General features: G+C 54.8%; 1 protein-coding gene and 3 long non-coding RNA genes across 6 annotated transcripts in view; 3 read left to right on the top strand and 1 right to left on the bottom strand.

Moving 5' to 3' along the window:
- The window catches only part of LOC102149505 (uncharacterized), a 36,892-nt gene extending 30,280 nt beyond the window's left edge, over positions 1 to 6,612 (top strand). The window contains exons 5-9 of one of the 2 annotated variants that reach the window (XR_011424299.1): positions 3,596 to 3,732; positions 3,813 to 4,018; positions 4,391 to 4,621; positions 5,107 to 5,189; positions 5,854 to 6,612. This is a non-coding gene — a long non-coding RNA (uncharacterized lncRNA). The remainder of the gene's footprint in view (positions 1 to 3,595; positions 3,733 to 3,812; positions 4,019 to 4,390; positions 4,622 to 5,106; positions 5,190 to 5,853) is intronic. The other variant, XR_011424300.1, reaches the window with a different exon arrangement.
- The window catches only part of GSG1L (GSG1 like), a 219,235-nt gene that overhangs the window by 54,746 nt on the left and 147,709 nt on the right, over positions 1 to 16,780 (bottom strand). The gene's annotated exons all lie outside the window — the stretch shown is intronic.
- Positions 9,219 to 10,289, top strand: LOC138916998 (uncharacterized). Its single transcript, XR_011424303.1, has 3 exons — positions 9,219 to 9,346; positions 9,616 to 9,713; positions 10,153 to 10,289. It is a non-coding gene; the product is annotated as an uncharacterized lncRNA (long non-coding RNA).
- LOC138917000 (uncharacterized) lies at positions 11,257 to 15,457 on the top strand. Its single transcript, XR_011424305.1, has 5 exons — positions 11,257 to 11,391; positions 11,481 to 11,573; positions 13,381 to 13,436; positions 13,606 to 13,683; positions 15,323 to 15,457. It is a non-coding gene; the product is annotated as an uncharacterized lncRNA (long non-coding RNA).

Genomic DNA, 16,780 nt, shown 5'->3' with positions numbered 1-16,780 from the left:
TGAAAGCAAACTAGAGCTGAGGGACAGAGCACCGAGGGGCCTCTCAGAATGGGTGGTTGGGAGGGGCTCTCTGAGGAGGTGACTCTTCAGCAGAGGCTTGAATGGGGAGCTGGAGGCCACCACACGGAGGGCTGGGGAAGGGCATTCCAGACAGAGGGCACGGCCAGGGCAAAGCCTTGCAGGCAGGACCAAGCCTGACCTGTCGGGGGAGGGGAGAGAAGGTTCCGGCAGAGTGAAAAAGGGGAGGGGTGTTTGGAGACAGGTCAGGAAGGCCGGCAGGGGTCAGGCCATCCAGGAGCTGGAGGTCGTGGTGAGGAGCGTGGCTCTGACTCTAAGGGCAATGGGAAGCCGGGAGAGGGTTTACGCGGGGGACTAGTTGACGTTTTAAGCTCATTCTGGTTACTGTGTGCAGGCAGCCGTGGGCCGGGCAGCTGAGAGCCCGTTCCAGGCTGAGCTGTGTGGACTGAGCTGTCGGCAGCTCCCGGGCAGGTTTTGAAGGTGGAGTCGACAAACCTGCTGATGGGCTGGACGTAGGGGTCTAGGTCACCTCAAGGTTTTGGTTTGAGCAACTGGGCGGATGAGGGAGCCATTCACTAAGGTGAAGAAGATGAAGGGAGGAAGACGTTTGGGGTGAGTGGAACCCCATTTGGGCCACATTTGTTTGAAGCGCCTATTTTATGCCCAAGCAGAGATAGCAAGCCAGCAGTTGAGTGCACAAGTCTGAGGTTCAGGGAACAGTTAGAGCTGGAGGTTTGAATGCGTGAGTCTGGCACACAGACATGGGCCTGGAAAGACCACCCAGGAGAGATGCAGGGAGAGAAGAGAAGGGCCCGGATGGACCAATGTCCAGTGCAGAGCAGAGTAGGAGGGGCCAACAAAGGAGGCCGAGGAGGAGAGGCCGGGGCAGCAGGGCGAAAACCAGAGTGTGGCATCGCCAAGGTGAGGTGGGACACAGGTCAAGGAGTGGGGAGCAGCCCGTTAGGTCAAAGATGAAGGCAGAGGAGAGAGCGCTGGATTTGCCAACATGCGCGCCTTTGGGGACAGATGTTCAACTGCAATAGGTTGAGAAGAGGAGAGAAAATAGCCAAGTAATGATAGAGAAGGCCTCAAAACTTGTTGCTGCATGGAGAAACAGAAAAATGGGGTGATGGCTGGAGAGGGCCTGGGGTGCCAGGAGGGGTCTTGAAGGGGCGAGATATGCACCGTTCCTGTGCTTCCTCAGTGATCAGGAAGACAGGGAGAGACTGACGTGCAGAGGAGCCAGGGGGCAATTGTAGAAACAGGAGATGAGGTGGGAAGGGTGGGGGAGGTTCTAGAAGACAGTGTTGGCTTCTGATGGGAGCTGGGAAGCCTGGCCCAACGACGGAGCAGGGAGGCAGTGTGAGCACAGACCACAGTCCTGGGGCAGCTTGGCTTCTCCCCCTCCACGGAGCGAGGCAGACAGCGATGGGGATGTGGGAGGGGAGGTTTGAGGAGGGAGCGCAGGCGTGAAGTCCTTTCGCAGAGTGGGAAAGCACTGATGGTGCAAGCGCATGTGGCCCTCGGGGCAGTGCCCTGTGCGCGTGAGGGCTGTGCCCACAAATTTAAAGTGAGATCAGGCGGTGTGGCCCAGGCGGCATGCCTGTGGGGTTCAGGTGGGGAGAGAGGGGAGGGAGAGTGCCTCCTGAGTCTAGAGAACATGCAGGAGTGCCAATCCACGACGCCTCCCCGGGGGCAGGGGTGGCTGGTTCCTCAGCACGCCTCTTCTGAAGAAAGACTCTCCAGTCTGGAGACGCCACCTGAGAAAGGACATGGAGCAATGATGCCCAGCTGAATTCCAGGACTCCTCTTGCTTCTGGCCGCCTCTATTTTACAGACTTTGGACGTATTATGCTGATGGCACGATCCATTTAACTGAGATATCAGGGAGGTAGCTGATCAATTAATTTATAATATTATTAAAGATGCCGCCTAACATTACTCAGAACGTGCAGGGAGCATGCAGGTCTAAACAAATATTCTTGTGTGGGCAGGGACCCATCTCGTTTACCAACATCCCACGCAAGTCACGTCAGGGACATAAGACAGCAGGGCTGGTGGGGACCTGGAGGAAGCTGAAACCAGATGAGAGGGCAGGATGGTAGCAAAGGGAAACCCTGCTGGGACAGCCTGACATTCAGTTAATTAGTCACTGAGCACAAATTGAGCACCTGCTGTGCACGAGGCTTTCTTCTGGTTGGGAGAAATACACTGGGAGAAGCAACCTGGCCTCCCACTGCTCTCAGGAGATGGGAGAGACAGACAAATGGGGACTACCGTGTGTCAGGGCAGCCAACAGGGGAAGGTCATGGGAACCCTAGCGGGGCTCCAGGCCAGGCTTGGGTGGGGAGGTCAGGAAAGTCTCCCAGAGAAGGTGACATCCCAGCTGAGAGGTGAAGGTTCAGAGGGAGAAGGAGGGTGGCCGGGCAGTGGCTCGAGCTCCGGCAGCGCCTGCAGGCAGAGTGGCTTGGTGGGGCTGTAATGGCTGTTAGGCAGGGCACGTGGGTGGTGAGAGCCACCGCTGCAGGGATAAGCAAGACACTGCCCAGAAAGTTCTGAAGCATCTTAGGGAGTCTGGGCTCCATCCTGAGGGCAACAGGCAGAAAATGCCCAATATAACGTAAGCCACAGAGCCAGAATCAGACCTGCTCTTTAAAGATCTCCCTGGCTGCTGTGTGGAGAATGAGAAGACAGGAGGCGGGGCGGGGGGGCAACACAGCTGCAGAGAGGACAGTGGGTCCAATGGGGCTGACAGCAGGAGGGGCTGGCAGGTCACAGGCGAGCCACAGGGAGCCTGGCACCACTGAGATGGGTGAATTCCAGCAGACCCGCAGGCACTGGAGAGCCTGACTCAGGAATGGGGAGGGACTGGGGGAATTGGTGGGACTGAGCCAATTAACATCAGCCCTGGAACATCCTCCCACAGGAAGAAAACTGAGATCCTAAAGGCTGGTATTTCATGACACCAACCAGCTGGGGTCAGACAGAAAAATAAATCCCTTATCTCCACGTATCTAAACCTCCAGACATTTGTCTTCCCTGAGACCAAAGGCTGACTCTCCCGCCTGCCCTGGGCCTGGGGAGGGCTGCACCCGGCAGGTCTGCCTGCACTTAACACTGTCCCCAAGAAGCCGAACTGATGCTATGTTTAAAACGTGCCCAGATCTATTTTTAGAGAACAAGCTATTTTTAGACACTCTCCGGAGAACTCGCAGCCTCTCTTGGTAGCATATTTCAGGGTTTCTAAAGTTCCTTCTCACACATAACCTAAATCTTTCCAGCTCCAATTTCAGTTAATTTCTTGCTCTGCCCTCTGAGGATGTGGCGGGTGAGCGGGTTGGCATCTTCTTGAGAGGAACCTTCTGGGAGCTTGGCAGTTACCAAGTCACCCCTCAACCTTGTCTTCTCAGAACTAGGTGGTTCCATTGACCCCGCCCTTTCTCCAAAGGTCTCCTTTTGGGCCACTTGAGTCATTAGCATCACTCTTGTGTGGATTTTGCCTGTTTCTCTATTTGCCTTTTAAAGCAAAGTGGCTCAAATCAAAGGTGACATTTAATAGGGGACCTTTCCATTTCAGGTAATAGGTTACTGAACCCCCACCAGCCTTGTCCACCCCAGCCACCTCCATATAGCCCAGAGGCAATGAAGGGGCTCAGACCCTCCCCCCAGGATGGGGGTCTAGAATGAGTCTGGAAGCCATGACCCCAGTTTCTGGTGAGTCTTGGGGTAGCCCAGGGCAATTTGGTGGTGGGAATGATTTTTGATATTAATGGAGATGTCCCCCTGTCCCCCAGCTTCCCTGTTACCCTCCTTCCTTTGGGTAACTAGTTATAAGACCTCCATGGCCTTGGGGCGCAGCTGTCGGCGGAAGACAGAAAACAAGAGTCAAGGTCCTGGCTTTGGGGATTTCAAAAGCCTCCATGCAGATGGTTGAGGAAAAGGTTTGGAAGGACATGCGATCAAGCAGAGCCAGTTTCTCTTCCCTTCTCCTGGAAACCAGGTAAAGTTACCTGCCTGCGGGGAGTGGGAGGAGGTGGAGGAGGAGGCAAGGACAGTAGGTTCCAGGACAGAATGAATTCAACTATGTAGACAGGAGCAGGGCGGCCCTGAATATCATTTATTGCCCAAACCAGAACACTTCTGAGATGAAAGGGGGTGCAATTAAGAATTACCCTGGGACAACAGGAGTACGGGTATGCGATACTGATGATAGAATAAATGAATGAGGGAATGAGCCCCCAATCTCTCAAGGGACCCCTTCCACCTGTGGATGGCACCTAACCTTTACCTAGAGCTTTCCCTCTGCCAGGGACATTGCAGCCGCTCTCTCTCTGATGCGCACAGCCATCCTATTAGCGTGTCCATTTCACAGGTGAGAAACTGAGGAAAGGTCAAGTGCCGAAGGACAGTGGGGAATCCAGGAGGAGAATCATGTCTTTTTTGCCCAACCTTCCTTCATTCAATCCATCTACAACTACTGAGCGTCTGCAAGAGCCAGGCCCTGTGCTAAGGGCTGGAGAAAGAGATAAATGGGACAGACGGTGCCCTGCCTGCTTGAAGCTCCAGAGGGGAGATGGACACAAGCAGAAAACAACCGCCAAAGGTCAGAGAGTTAGGAGATGGGAAGGGCATGGGCCACAGCAGTGGACATCTGGAGTGCTCTGTCCTGCGGTCAGGGAAAGCGTCCCTGGTGAGGGGTGTTTCAGCTGAGCCTGAAGGATGAGGAGAACGAACCAGGTCAGAGCTGCCCAGGTAGAGGGCACACTCCCTGGGGTGCTCAAGCTTCCTTTAGACCAAGCGTTCCAAACCTCCGCACTACTGACATCAGGGCCCAGAAAACCCTTTGTTCTGGGGGCTGTCCTGTGCATTGCAGGACATTTAACAACATCCCTGGCCTCTACCCATTAGATGTCAGAATACTCACCTCCTCCTTCCCCAAGTCGTGACATCCAAAAATGTCTCTGGACATTACCCCAATGTCCCTGGGGTGGGGGAGCGGGGCTGAGAGGGCAAAATTGTCCCCGGGTGAGACCACTGTTTTAGATGCTACATAAACAGTTTTACAATGCAATGTTTTTATTTTTACAGTTTTACAGGTTCCTTCTATTTATTGCAAGTGTCACTGGCTTTTCATTTCCAGTAGTGATCTGAAGCTTCCTTTCTGAATAAATGTAAGTTTCAAACAAAGAGCGATTTAGAGAACAATCCTAAGTAAACGAGGGCACATGGATGTGGCCATGGCAGTGGAGGGAGAACGCACACGCCTGAGCGTGAGGAAAGCTGAGTCAGGGCGGAGTAGGGTGTGAGGGGCCCAAGGAGGCTCTAACAGTGTGACACGTTCAGGAGTCTCTCGGGGGCGCCATCTTGCAGAATGCACCTTTCCCTCTGAAGTCCAAGGTCAGCCTTCCTCCAGCCTGGCAATGGATTGTCTCTCTTGGGTTGGGCAACCAGAGAACGGAATTCATCGAACTTTTGGGGCCGGCAGGAAAGATAGGAATCTTTCAGTACTAGCAGTGCGCTCTTTGAGGCAAGATGTGCACATGACGAAAGGCCCTGGGGGCTCTGAAATCACTGGGGTGGGGGCAGCATACCGGCAGTCCCCCCTCACATCCTTCTGGGGCACGTGCTCATAGGGGCCCTCGGCAGACCCCCTCCCTTTGGCTTTTTCTCTTTCTACCTCCATCTGTGTCTCTCTCTTTCTGTCTCCTTCTGTTTCTGCCTTTGACTCTCACTCCCTGCCTGGTTCTCTCTCTCTCTCTTGTTCTCCCAGGAATATACAGTTACATGTGCCCAAGTGACAAGCAGGAATATTCACTGTATTCGGGGCTCACGCAGTGGGCCTCCCCTCTACTCCCATCAGGTCCACGAGGGCCCCTGACCGGCACAGAGAAACCCGCGATGGGCTTGGGGCTGGTCTCGCCGCCCCGCACCCCCCAGCTGGCTCCTCCTGCCGCGGCACAGAGCTGAGCCCTTCATAAGCAGCCTTGAGGACATTCCTCCCTGTGACCCTGCCACCTCCCGCGCATCAGCTGAAACACAATCCTACTCTCCTGGCCGGTTAGGTTTTAAGTGCTCTGAGCTTCCACACGTCCCTGCAGCGACGCCATGACACCTTCCAGTCAGTTCCACCGCCCGAGACGCAGCCTGCACACTAGGAAAAGGAGAGGAACGGCTGGCCCCCTTGCTGCACAGCCTCCAGACAGCCCTTCCCTTCCCTGGGCGCTTTCCAGTGTGTAAAGCACTTGACTATCCCATGTCTCATGTAATCCTTGCCTTTTCCCACGAAGGAGGCTAGGTTTGGTTGCACACTACCTGACAGAGGAGAGAGTGAAGCTCAGAGAGGTAAAGCAACCCACCCAGGGTAACACTGCATGTTTGTGTCCAGGTCCACCGACTCCAAGTCCGGATGTCTCAGCACTCCATCACGGCCTCTTCCATCCATTCATTCAGCAAGTATTATTAAGTGCTTACTGTATGCCAGGCCCTCCTTGTGGTTCAGGAAATAAAGGTGCATATAAGACAAACAAGGGGGCTGCCCTTACGGTGCTGATATTCTTATGAAGGAAGAGAGAAAATAAACACACACGTTTAAAATTCAGAGTTTAATAAATGCTATGAAGGAAAACGGGGGATAAGGAAAAGAGGGTTTAGGGTAGTTAGTTCGGCCAAGGAAGCTGGGGCAGGACTCTCTGCAACAGTGACAAATTTAAGCTGAGGCCAAAACTGTGAAACTCTAAGGGAAGAGAGTTCCCAAGGAAAGACAGCGGACCCCGAGCCGTGAGCGTGGAAGGCAGCTGCGAGTTTGCGGGTCATAGAGGAAGAGGTCGAGGCCCAACATATGCAGGGGGTGGGGGTGGCCAGGCGCGGCCTCTGCAGGGTCCTGCGGAGGAGGGCAGGGGCACTGGCAGCCTGGTCTCCTGCAGAGGCGCATGCAGGCTCTGCCAGGCTCTCTGCAGGCCCTGGTCCTTTCCTGACCTCTGGGGGGGGGGGGGGGGGCTTGTCACAGAGGGGCCCAGATGCCAATGGACTGCAGGCCCCCCCTGGCCCACCTCTGTCCTGGGACAGGGGCCAAGATGGAAGCCTTGAAGACTGGGACCCAGGCCGCACCTGGGCAGACTGATGGGAGGACAGAGCTGGAGGAAGGCGGTGCAGCGAAGCTTGGAGTTGGGTGTCAGGGCACTGCCCCCCTGTCACACCCTGGCCAGCGCGGTGAGCTCACTAGGGGCCAACAGCTCAGATTGCCCAGGTCTGAGCAAAACGAGGGGTGAAGGGTGCTTATGGAGGATGCGGGATTGGCCCCCGGGAGCCCAGGCCATCTCCTGTGCATCCCTGCCAGGCCTGGACATCGCTGGCTTTGCTCCTGTTGGCCTTGGCATCCCTGCCCAAGACCCTCAGCTGTCACCATCTGTGCTTGCCTGGCAGGCGCGGGCACCCCTGCCCTCTCCTGAGGAATTCGGCAGGGCCTCGGGCCGGGAGGCCTTCAGACCATGAGGAATCAAGGCTCAGCTGGGTTTGTGAGCTACTGGGAGGCAGAGGCAAGTGAGGGGAGGCTCTCGGTAGACCCCGGGGGCAGCCTGAGGCTGGGGCTCCCCCCAGTCAGCCCCTGCCTGCCCCAGCGAGGCTCACCCATGCAGCCAGAGACTCCTGGCACAGGCTAGCCCTGCTCCTGAGCCAGGCCTCCCAGAGTTGAGGTCTGCGTGAGTTCCCCTTCCCTAGGCCTATAGAAGAGTAGCCCTGCACACCCCACCCTGCTCCCTAAGATGACAGAGGCATCCCAACCAAACTGCCAGGTTCCCCTCCCAACAGCAGATTGTCCTCTAGGGCCCCCGGGAATACACCCTCCCCATTGCCCCACTTCTGCATCCTGGACTAGACCACCTCGCCCATCCCCATTTGCTGGCTGGGCCTCTTCCCTTAACCAGCAGAGCACTCAGATGCTGTCATGGGAGGTGGAGTTGTGGATTCCAGAGTCAGACTGCCTGGATCTAAATCCTGCCTCCAGCTCTTACTGGCCATGTGACCTGGGCAATTCTGTTAAAGCTCTGTGCCTCAATTTTCCCATCTAGTACAGGAATGAGCCATGAGTATACAGAACAGTGGCTGGGGCATAGTCACTGCCCTACATGTGCTGGTGCTGTGGTGGTTGCTGTCCATGCCCCACCCCCGCCTGACCCCTAGGTTCCTGTTGCAGCAATCCGCCTGCCAGCTCAGACCTCCTCCGATGCCGACACATCCTGGACAGAGTCTGAGTTCTTCCCTTCCCGCTGGACCATGCTATCCCGCTCCTGTTGGTTCCCCCAACACCTCCCAACCCCACCTACCACTCTCAGCTTACTCCTCCATCAGACCAAGAAACAGAGGCCCCTCTGTGTCCCAGGTCAACTTACAATACACTTACCAAGGTCACTGCTTGGCCATGACTTGTCCCAGCCAGGCAGATTCTGGAATGAGGTGTGTGTCCTCACGGAGAGGGAGGGGGTAATGTGGAAGTGTGGGGAGCCATCTGAGAGATGATGCAGAGGGAGCTCTGAGAGGATGCCGAGTGGGGTACCCCAGGCAGACTTGGGGTAAGGAAGACGGCCTCGCAGGGTGGCACTTGGGCCACATGGCGGCCGATGTGAAGCTGCCATTACGAGGCCTGCCTGTGTGCACCAGCAGGAATTCCGCACGCAGCCTCTCCCTGATTCTGCATGGGAACTTCATGAGGGAGGAGCTACTGTCATCTCTCTTTAACAGATAAGGAGACTGAGGCTCAGAAAAGCTGAGGATGTATGTGGAGGGCCACGGGGGCTAGCTCCAACGTGGGCCCTTGGACATTTCTCTGCTGCCTCTTAAAGGGCTGGATTCTCCAGGTAAATGACACCATCACTGTCATCCCTCGCAGCCTGAACCTCAGGAGAAGAGGTATGACCAAGCGGGATGACAAGAAAAACAGCAATCTGACCAGGGTTGGGGGTGGTACTGAGAGCCACCAGAGGCACCTCAGGCTGCAGGGGATGGAACCTCAGGAGACCTGCAGTCAGAGGCTCGGGGCAAAGGTGGGGCACAGCGTGGCACTGGGGGTGACCCAGCTCTTGCCTGTCTTGTCACTGGTTGACTCTTACCTGGTCTCTACCCCAGGGGGGTCTCAGAGCCCCCAGGCCTCGCCAGGACTTGTAATATCACATGGGCAGTGTGTCTCCACCCAGACAGAGAAGAATGAGGACGCAGCAGCTCGGCGCTCCAGCCTGCTCCCGGAGGCCCAGACACCACTGGCCTGACACCTGCCCATCACACCTGGACAGCCAGCAATGTCTGTCTGGCCATCCAGCAGGGAAGAGACCACTGGGTTAGAGTCAGGCACATCTGGGTTTGAATCTCAATTCTGCAAATTCCCAGCTGTGTGTCCATGGACAAGTCACTTAACATCTCTGAGGCCCTGTTTCCTCATCTGGAAAGTGGGGATAATCCACCCATACAGCCAATACTCCTCGAGCACCTCTTGTGTGCCAGATATTTTTCTAAGTCTTGGGGACACAGTGGAGAGCAAGACAGAGTCCCTGTCCTCATGGAGATGATGTTCAAGTTGGGAGACAGACGACAAACATGCACTTTCAGGGAAGAAACAGGAGCCAGAGTGACTGGGGAAGCCGTTTTAGACTGGATCACAGGGAAGGCCTCTCTCTGGGAGGGAGCTTCAGGCTGGAACCTGAAGGGTAAGGAAGAGTCCCAGCAGAGGGGACAGCAATGGCCAGGCCCTGGCTGGGGAGGAGGGGTCAGTGTGGCTGGAGCCTGGGGAGCAAGGGGCGAGGGGGCGCAGGGCAGTGGGGAAGGGTGAGTTGGGGAGGGGTTGGGATTTCAACACAGCAGGAAGCCGTTGGAAGGTTTTAAGCAGGGGGTGACACTTTCCCCATGTACGGTCGGATTCTACATAAAAACCCAGAGCACGCAGTAAGCGCTTGATCAATGCGGGTTCCCTCTTGTGTGGTCTCCATCCCAGTGGTCTCAGAGCCCCGAGCCTCGCCAGGCCTTGCAACGCTGTGGGGGCGGCGTGGGGTCCGGCTTTCCCCTGGGCGGAGCCCGGGGGAGCAGGCGGTAGGGGTGCAGCAGCCTGTCTTCCGGGCCGGGTCTACTCTGGGCTCTCTCCTTCGGCAGATCCTGCCAGCCAGCCACCTTCCCAGAGACAAATGGCCGGCAAGCACACACTCGTCGTCTCAAAATAGTCACCAGGGAGTTCCCGACTCCCAGGAGAAGCACACAGAAGACGCTGTTTGTGAGAAGAGTTCTCAGCGTGGAGAACTTCCATCCAGGGGCAGCGCCCTCCCGGGGCCCTTCGACTCCCCAGCCAGCCATCCGCAGCGGCAGATCAGCATCCGAGGAGGAGAGAGGAGGAGAGACGGGAGCTGGGGAGACAGCACGGCCCTTCAGTGCGGAACAGGCAAGGTGGGACGCCAGGCCCAGGCAGGGGCCACGGAGGGCCCTCCAAGGGCCCGGCGGGAGGGTCAGCTCTTCAGAAGGGACTTTGGCAATGGCTGTCAAAACCGACAGTGCGCCTTCCTTTTGACCCCGCAATCTCGCCTCTGGGATGTTCTCTCAGACATAGCACACATGTGGGCAGAGATATACGGACAAGGGTTCTCCCTGCAGCAGAGGATTGAAAACACTCTAAAAGGCCACCGATAGGGGACTAATGGATTAAGTGACGGCAACAGAAATCTCTGTCTCCGTTCCTGAGCTTATCTCCCGCCCCCTTCCCCTCTCTCACTCTTCTCCAGCCTCTCTCGACTCCTTGTTGTCCCTTCACTGTGCCAGGCCTGTTCCTGCCTTAGGGCCTTTGCACTTGCTGTCCCTCTATCTGAGTTACCCTTCTTTCAGATCTCCACACGTCTGGTTGCTTCACTTCTTGGTAGGTGGCTTCCAAGGTGACCTTGAATGTTCGCTGCCTCTTGGTGTTCACACCTTTGTGGAATCCTCTCCTTCGAGTGTGGGCTGGACTGACTGACTAACAGAATATAGCAGACGTGGTGGAATGTCACTTCCCACATTAGGTTTGTAAAAGACTGTGGCTTCCATCTCGGGCTCTCACTCTTCTCTTAGCATGCGTTCTCTCTCCCTCTCTTTTTTGGATTTCCTGTGCTGCAGGAAGCCAGCTGCCATGTTGCGAGCAGCCCTTGGGAGAGGCCCACACGGCTGGGCACTGAGGCTCTCAGCCCGATGGCCCGTGAGGGACTGAAGCTGCCACAGCCACGACAAGCAGCCTGGAGGCAGACCCTGCAGCCTCGGTCACGTGCAGATGGGACCGCAGCCCTGGCCCACAGTTCAATGGCCGCCTCGTGAGAGACTTGGAGCCAGGGTCAAAGGAAGCTGTGCCCGGACCCCTGACCCGCAGAAGCTGTGAGATAATATATGTCTGTTGTTTTAAGCGGCTAAGTTTTGGGGTGATTTGTTTCACAGCATTAACCGACTAATTCGACTTCCTTCAGGTTTCTGCGCACATGACCCTTCACCATGATGGCCTTCCGTCAGCACAGTGTAAGAGGCCGTGCCGTCTTCAGAGCACCATCACCACCAGACAGGTCATGCCTTTATTTAGTTCTTAACTATCCCCCTCCTAGCACATCCACTCCCAGGAGGAGGAGTTGTGTCCGCTTTGGTCATTGCTGTGTCTCCAGTGCCTAGAACAGTGCCTGGCTCAGAGCCGGGGCTCAGGAAATACTGACCAAGTTAATAATCAGCGAGTGAAAAGAATTTGGTAGATTAAAATATACTGAGCAAAAATCACCTCCAAGAAACAGTGAGTGAGAAAAGCAAGGCAGAGAGTGAGTGCACCATGCCAGCAGGTGTTGTAAAGATGCCCGGAACAATTCCGAAAGGACAGACAAGAAGCTGGCAACAGCAGCTGAGGAAGAGTTCACAAAGGAGACACACCCAACCTGGGCCTTGAGGGAGAGGTGGGGGAAAAGAGGGACAGTATTTTAGGCAGGAGGAACAGCACGGGTCTCCCCTGGAGACCAAGATGGCACCAGCCCCAGACACTCTTCTGTGGACCGGCCCAGCCCACCCCACATGCTGGGCTCCTGGCCACACTCGGCCCCCATCCCAGGGACCTCCTGGGAGCCCTGTCCCCTGCTTCCCTCCGGACCGCTGTGCTCCAGGCCACTCAGCGCCTGGCCCTCTGTCTTCCTGCCTACCTTGCCTACCCAACCCACTCCCCCAGAGTTGCGTCCTATGCCTGAAAAGCCCCAATTGGCTGGAGAGCTGGCCACCAGGAAGATGACAGGACAGCTGGCCCCTTGTGAGGATCTCCAGCGGCCTCACCCACCAGCTTGGCTTCAGCCAAGGCCACGCCCCCAGACCCTGCCCCTTCCTGGCCATGCCCCTCAGAGTCCCGTTTTCCACTGGACCAGTGCCTGGGCCCTCACATTTCCCCAGAGCCCAGGCCCCTGAGCCCCTGGCATCCCTTGCCGTTCCCACTGCACTAAGTCGGTTTAAATCACTAGATTCAAGCAGTTCCAGGACCGCGGGTTTTACTTTTAATTTTTACTAAACTTATTAAAATTCTTGCTTCCTCCTATGCCCCCAAAGCCCAATTTCTGCCTGGCCCTGTGCCTGGGGCCAGGCTCATTTGTGGTAAAGGCCCACTGGCCCGCATATTCTCCCAATCCTTGCTTCCAAGAGCACGCAAAGGATGTGGCAGAATTTCAATCACCATGCCCAGCCTCAGCGAGGCCAAGGACACAACGTAGCCCGCCCCTTGGCCCCACCTTCTGAAGACACACTGACTATTCCCCAGCTGAAAGGTCCTGGTTCCCTTCTAGAATCTTCTGACCCCTCTGCAGGCCCTGACTCGCTTCTAACATTCCAACTCATTCATTCAACTAATATTTCTTAAGCATCGGCTATATGCAAAGTATTGGACCAGCCACTGGGGCTACAGCTGTGAATATGGCATAGCCATTCCCCCAAGGCTAACGAGGAGGACGACACAAATAGCGAAGTAAAATCAATTACTGCAAACACTAAAAGAGAAATATATGCAGCCGTGATCCAAAATTGGCAGCCCGTGAGCTGAATCCAACCTGCAGATGTTGGCTAGAGCTGTAAAAAGTGATGAATTTTTTGGCCAACATTTAAAAATCTGGAGGATCTCCATTAAAATATGGACGTTTGGGCTTCTCTCGTAAAAATCAGAGCCTCTGGCAACACCAGGTCCACATTTCCCCTTGGTGACTCTCAGCCAGAGCAGTTGGAGCTGTGCCTAATAGTCAGGGCCTGTGGTCTCTGGGCCTCGCAGGCCCCACCGTGCCCATCATCTCCCTGGCCGCTGCCCTTTGCCACTCCTGCAGTGTTCCCGCTCACTCACTCATTCACATTTCCTTCCAGGCCACTGAAGGCATTTACCTTTTCAACCCCTGAAAGGGAGCTGAGGGAGACACGAGGTCAGCATGTGTTCCCCGACGGGAAGCGGGAGGTAGGGAAGAAGGAGGGAGGCAGTGCAGGCAGCGTGAACAGCCCAGCAAAGGCAGGGGGAGTGAAGCAGCCAGCAGCGGGGAGCTGGGTTCTGGCCCTCCTAGTCCTACTGAGTTTGGCATCACCTGCTCTGACCAGGTTCCTGACTCAGGACTGTCCCAGTGCTGCTTCTGATCTCCTGGGACCTGCCTTGGACATGTGGGGACAAGGCTACAGGTGAGCGCAGGCCATGAGGTGTAGGTGACCTAAAAATGAGAGGTTTCCAACTAGATGATCTCTAAGGCACCTTCTACCTCTGATAGCTGGAATTTTTAAAACAACTTATCATTCTGAAATAATTATAGAGTCACAGGAAGTTGCAAAGAAAGTGTCATGCCCTCTTCACCCAATGTTAACACTTACACAACTCATGGGGTCCTAGCATCAAAGGCAGGAAATTGACCTTGGCACAAGCCAGAGTTGACTCAGATTTCTCCAGTTATACACGTAAGCATGAGTGTGTGTGAGACAGTGTGTGTGTGTGTTGTTGTTCTGTGCAATTTTGTCACATGTATAGCTGTGTATAACCACCCCCACAATCAAGACACTCAACTGCGCCATCCCAAGACCCCTCATGTTGCCCCTTCTAGAGCCATCTGCCCGCCATCCCTAACCTCTGGCAACCGCTGATCTGCCCTCCATCTCCACAGACATGCTATTGCACAATGCTCCATAAATGGAATCCTGCAATATGCATCCTTTTGAGGTTGGCTTTTTTCACTCAGCATCATTTCCTTGAGTCCATCCAAGTTACTGTGTGGACCAACTGTTGTCTCCTTTTTCGCTGAGTAGTATTCCACGGCACGGACATATCGCAGTTTGTTTATTCATTCACCCATTGAAGGACATTTGGTTAGTTTCCAGTTTGGGGCTATTACAAATACAGCTGCTATGAACATGCATGTACAAGTTCCTGTGTGAAAACAAGTCTTTCTTTATCTGAGATAAATGCCCAAGAATGCAATTGCTAGGTCTTATGGTAATTCTTTGGTAAACCCATTTTTACTTTGGAAAATAACTGCCAAACAATTTTCCAGAGTGGTTGAATCATTTTACATTCCTGCCAGCAATACATGGCTGATAACTTTCTGGATAACTGGAATTGTATTTAAAAGCAAAAAACTAGAGTTCTCCTTGGGACCAACCTTTCAGCAATCTCAACATTTCTGAACAACCCCAGGATTTTGACACCCCCATCCTCATCATTTTCACCTCTCTCCCTGCTCCCCCACCCCCAGACCATAAGCTCGTAGAAAGCAGGGCCCAGGCCTTGCTCAGATCTGCAGCCCTGGGCCCGGCACAGGCGTGGTGCCTAGGGGTGCTCCGTGAGGACACATTAAATTGCACAGAACGGCTAAGCAAGTCAGCAAAGACTCACAGGCAGCAAGTCAGACAGACAGGATGGCAGATGCCAGCCCCCGGGTTTCCAGGGCATGGCTTAACACACCCAGAGGCAGGCTGTATGTGAAAATGCTCAGCCTGAAAGGCCACCATCCCCCTAGCACACGCATCCTCCCGCCCCCCGAAATCCAGCTCTTTTTATGTTGAAAGCACAGATGTACATATAGCACATAAACAGATACACATACAGTGTATCTGTGGAGTTAAAATTTCATGGAGGGGGGCCACTTAGGAAAAAAAAGGCTAAAAAGGCTCTTTAGGGGAGCAATAATGAAAAAAAGGTTGAGAAACACTGTCCTGGAAGTGTCCTGGGCCCTCCACCTGTGAGTCAGAGGGAGGAGGCCACCTGACCGGCAATGGGGCAGAGCGGGACCTTCTGAAAATGCATTCTGACCATCTTGCTCCCCTGATCTAGAACCATCACTGGCTCCCACTGCCTCTAGAGAGAAGTCGGCACTGTCCAGCCCCACAGCCCCCACGCCACAGCTCCTGTCACAGCTGCAGGAAACGACGGAGTCACCTGTGCTTGACAAGCCCTGCCATGTCTCCTTGCCTTTGCACCCGCCGTTCCTTCCACCTGAAATGCCTTTGCCCTATCCTTTACCCCATCTTTGTTCAAAGAACGGTCGCCTCCTCACCTCTCTGAAGGGTCCTTTGCCTTTCCAGGTGCTCCAGGTGCCTGCAGTGTTGCATTCATGCTTCTGTGGCAGCCTCTTACATATCTTATTATCACTAAGCTGCTGCATCCCAGATGGTTTTTCCAACTAGACTCTGAGTCCCCTGGAGACAGGGGCCTCGTCTCACTCGCCTGCGGCACAGGGTCCACCTCAAGTCAGCACGCCCCAGTTCGGGACTCCTGAACCTCCCGGCCGCTCCGCCCACCCAGTCGGCCCCTCCGCCCACCCAGTCGGCCCCACCTGAGAGAAAGAAGCTGCAGCCTGCCACGGCTCAAGCCACAAATCCTGGAGTCGGCTGTGACTCCTCTCTCCAGCTCCCTCTCCAGCTCCGTCTCTCCTGCATCAGTGCATCCTGCTGGTTCTACCTTTGAAACATACCCAGAAGCCAACCACCTCTCACACCTCCACAACTGCCACCCTGGTCTAAACCACCTGCATCTCTCACCTGGACTGTCGTCATAGCTTCCTCACTGGCCTCCCTGCTCCCGCCCTTCTCAACATGGCAGCCACCGTGATGCCCTTTGAGAATAGGTCAGATCATTCTTCTCTGATCAGAACCCTTGGCATTTCACCTCACGGGGTCAAAGCCAAAGTCCTCACCATGGCTGACACAGCCTCCACAATCTACCTCTCTCCTCCTACCAGTCTCTCCTGAACTTTCACCTCTCTCTGCCTTGCTCATCTCACCTCAGGCACATGGCTTCCATTCCTAAAGACACAACAGACATACTCCTGCCCCAGGGCCTTTGCACTTACTGTTCCCCATCTCTGGAATGATCTTCCCCAGATAGTCCCATGGCCTCCTCACTTCCATCAAGTCGCTACTGAAATATCACCTCTGCTGAGAGGCCTTGCCTGACTACCCTGTCTAAAATAGCCCCTCCTTCCATCATTCTCTAGCCCCTTACTTTATTTTTTGTCAAAGCATTTATCACCACCCGACATTATTTCATCATATTATCTCTTTGCTTATCCAATTATTTTTCCCCCTCCCCTCGCTAGATTGTATACTCCACGAGACAGGGATGTTGTAGGTTTTGATCATGATCTAGAACAGAGGTTGGCAAACTATGGCCCACGGGCCAAATGTGGCCTGTAGCCAGTTTTTGTAAACATAGTTGTTTTTTTCCAGTTTTCTTCAGATATAATTGACATATAACATTGTATTGGTTTTAGGTGATTGATGGCTTGATATC

This window comes from Equus caballus, chromosome 13 (assembly GCF_041296265.1).
Source record: "Equus caballus isolate H_3958 breed thoroughbred chromosome 13, TB-T2T, whole genome shotgun sequence".
Taxonomy (NCBI): Eukaryota; Metazoa; Chordata; class Mammalia; order Perissodactyla; family Equidae; genus Equus; species Equus caballus.
Note: the sequence above shows the minus strand (reverse complement) of the source record. Positions and strands in the feature narration are given on the sequence as shown.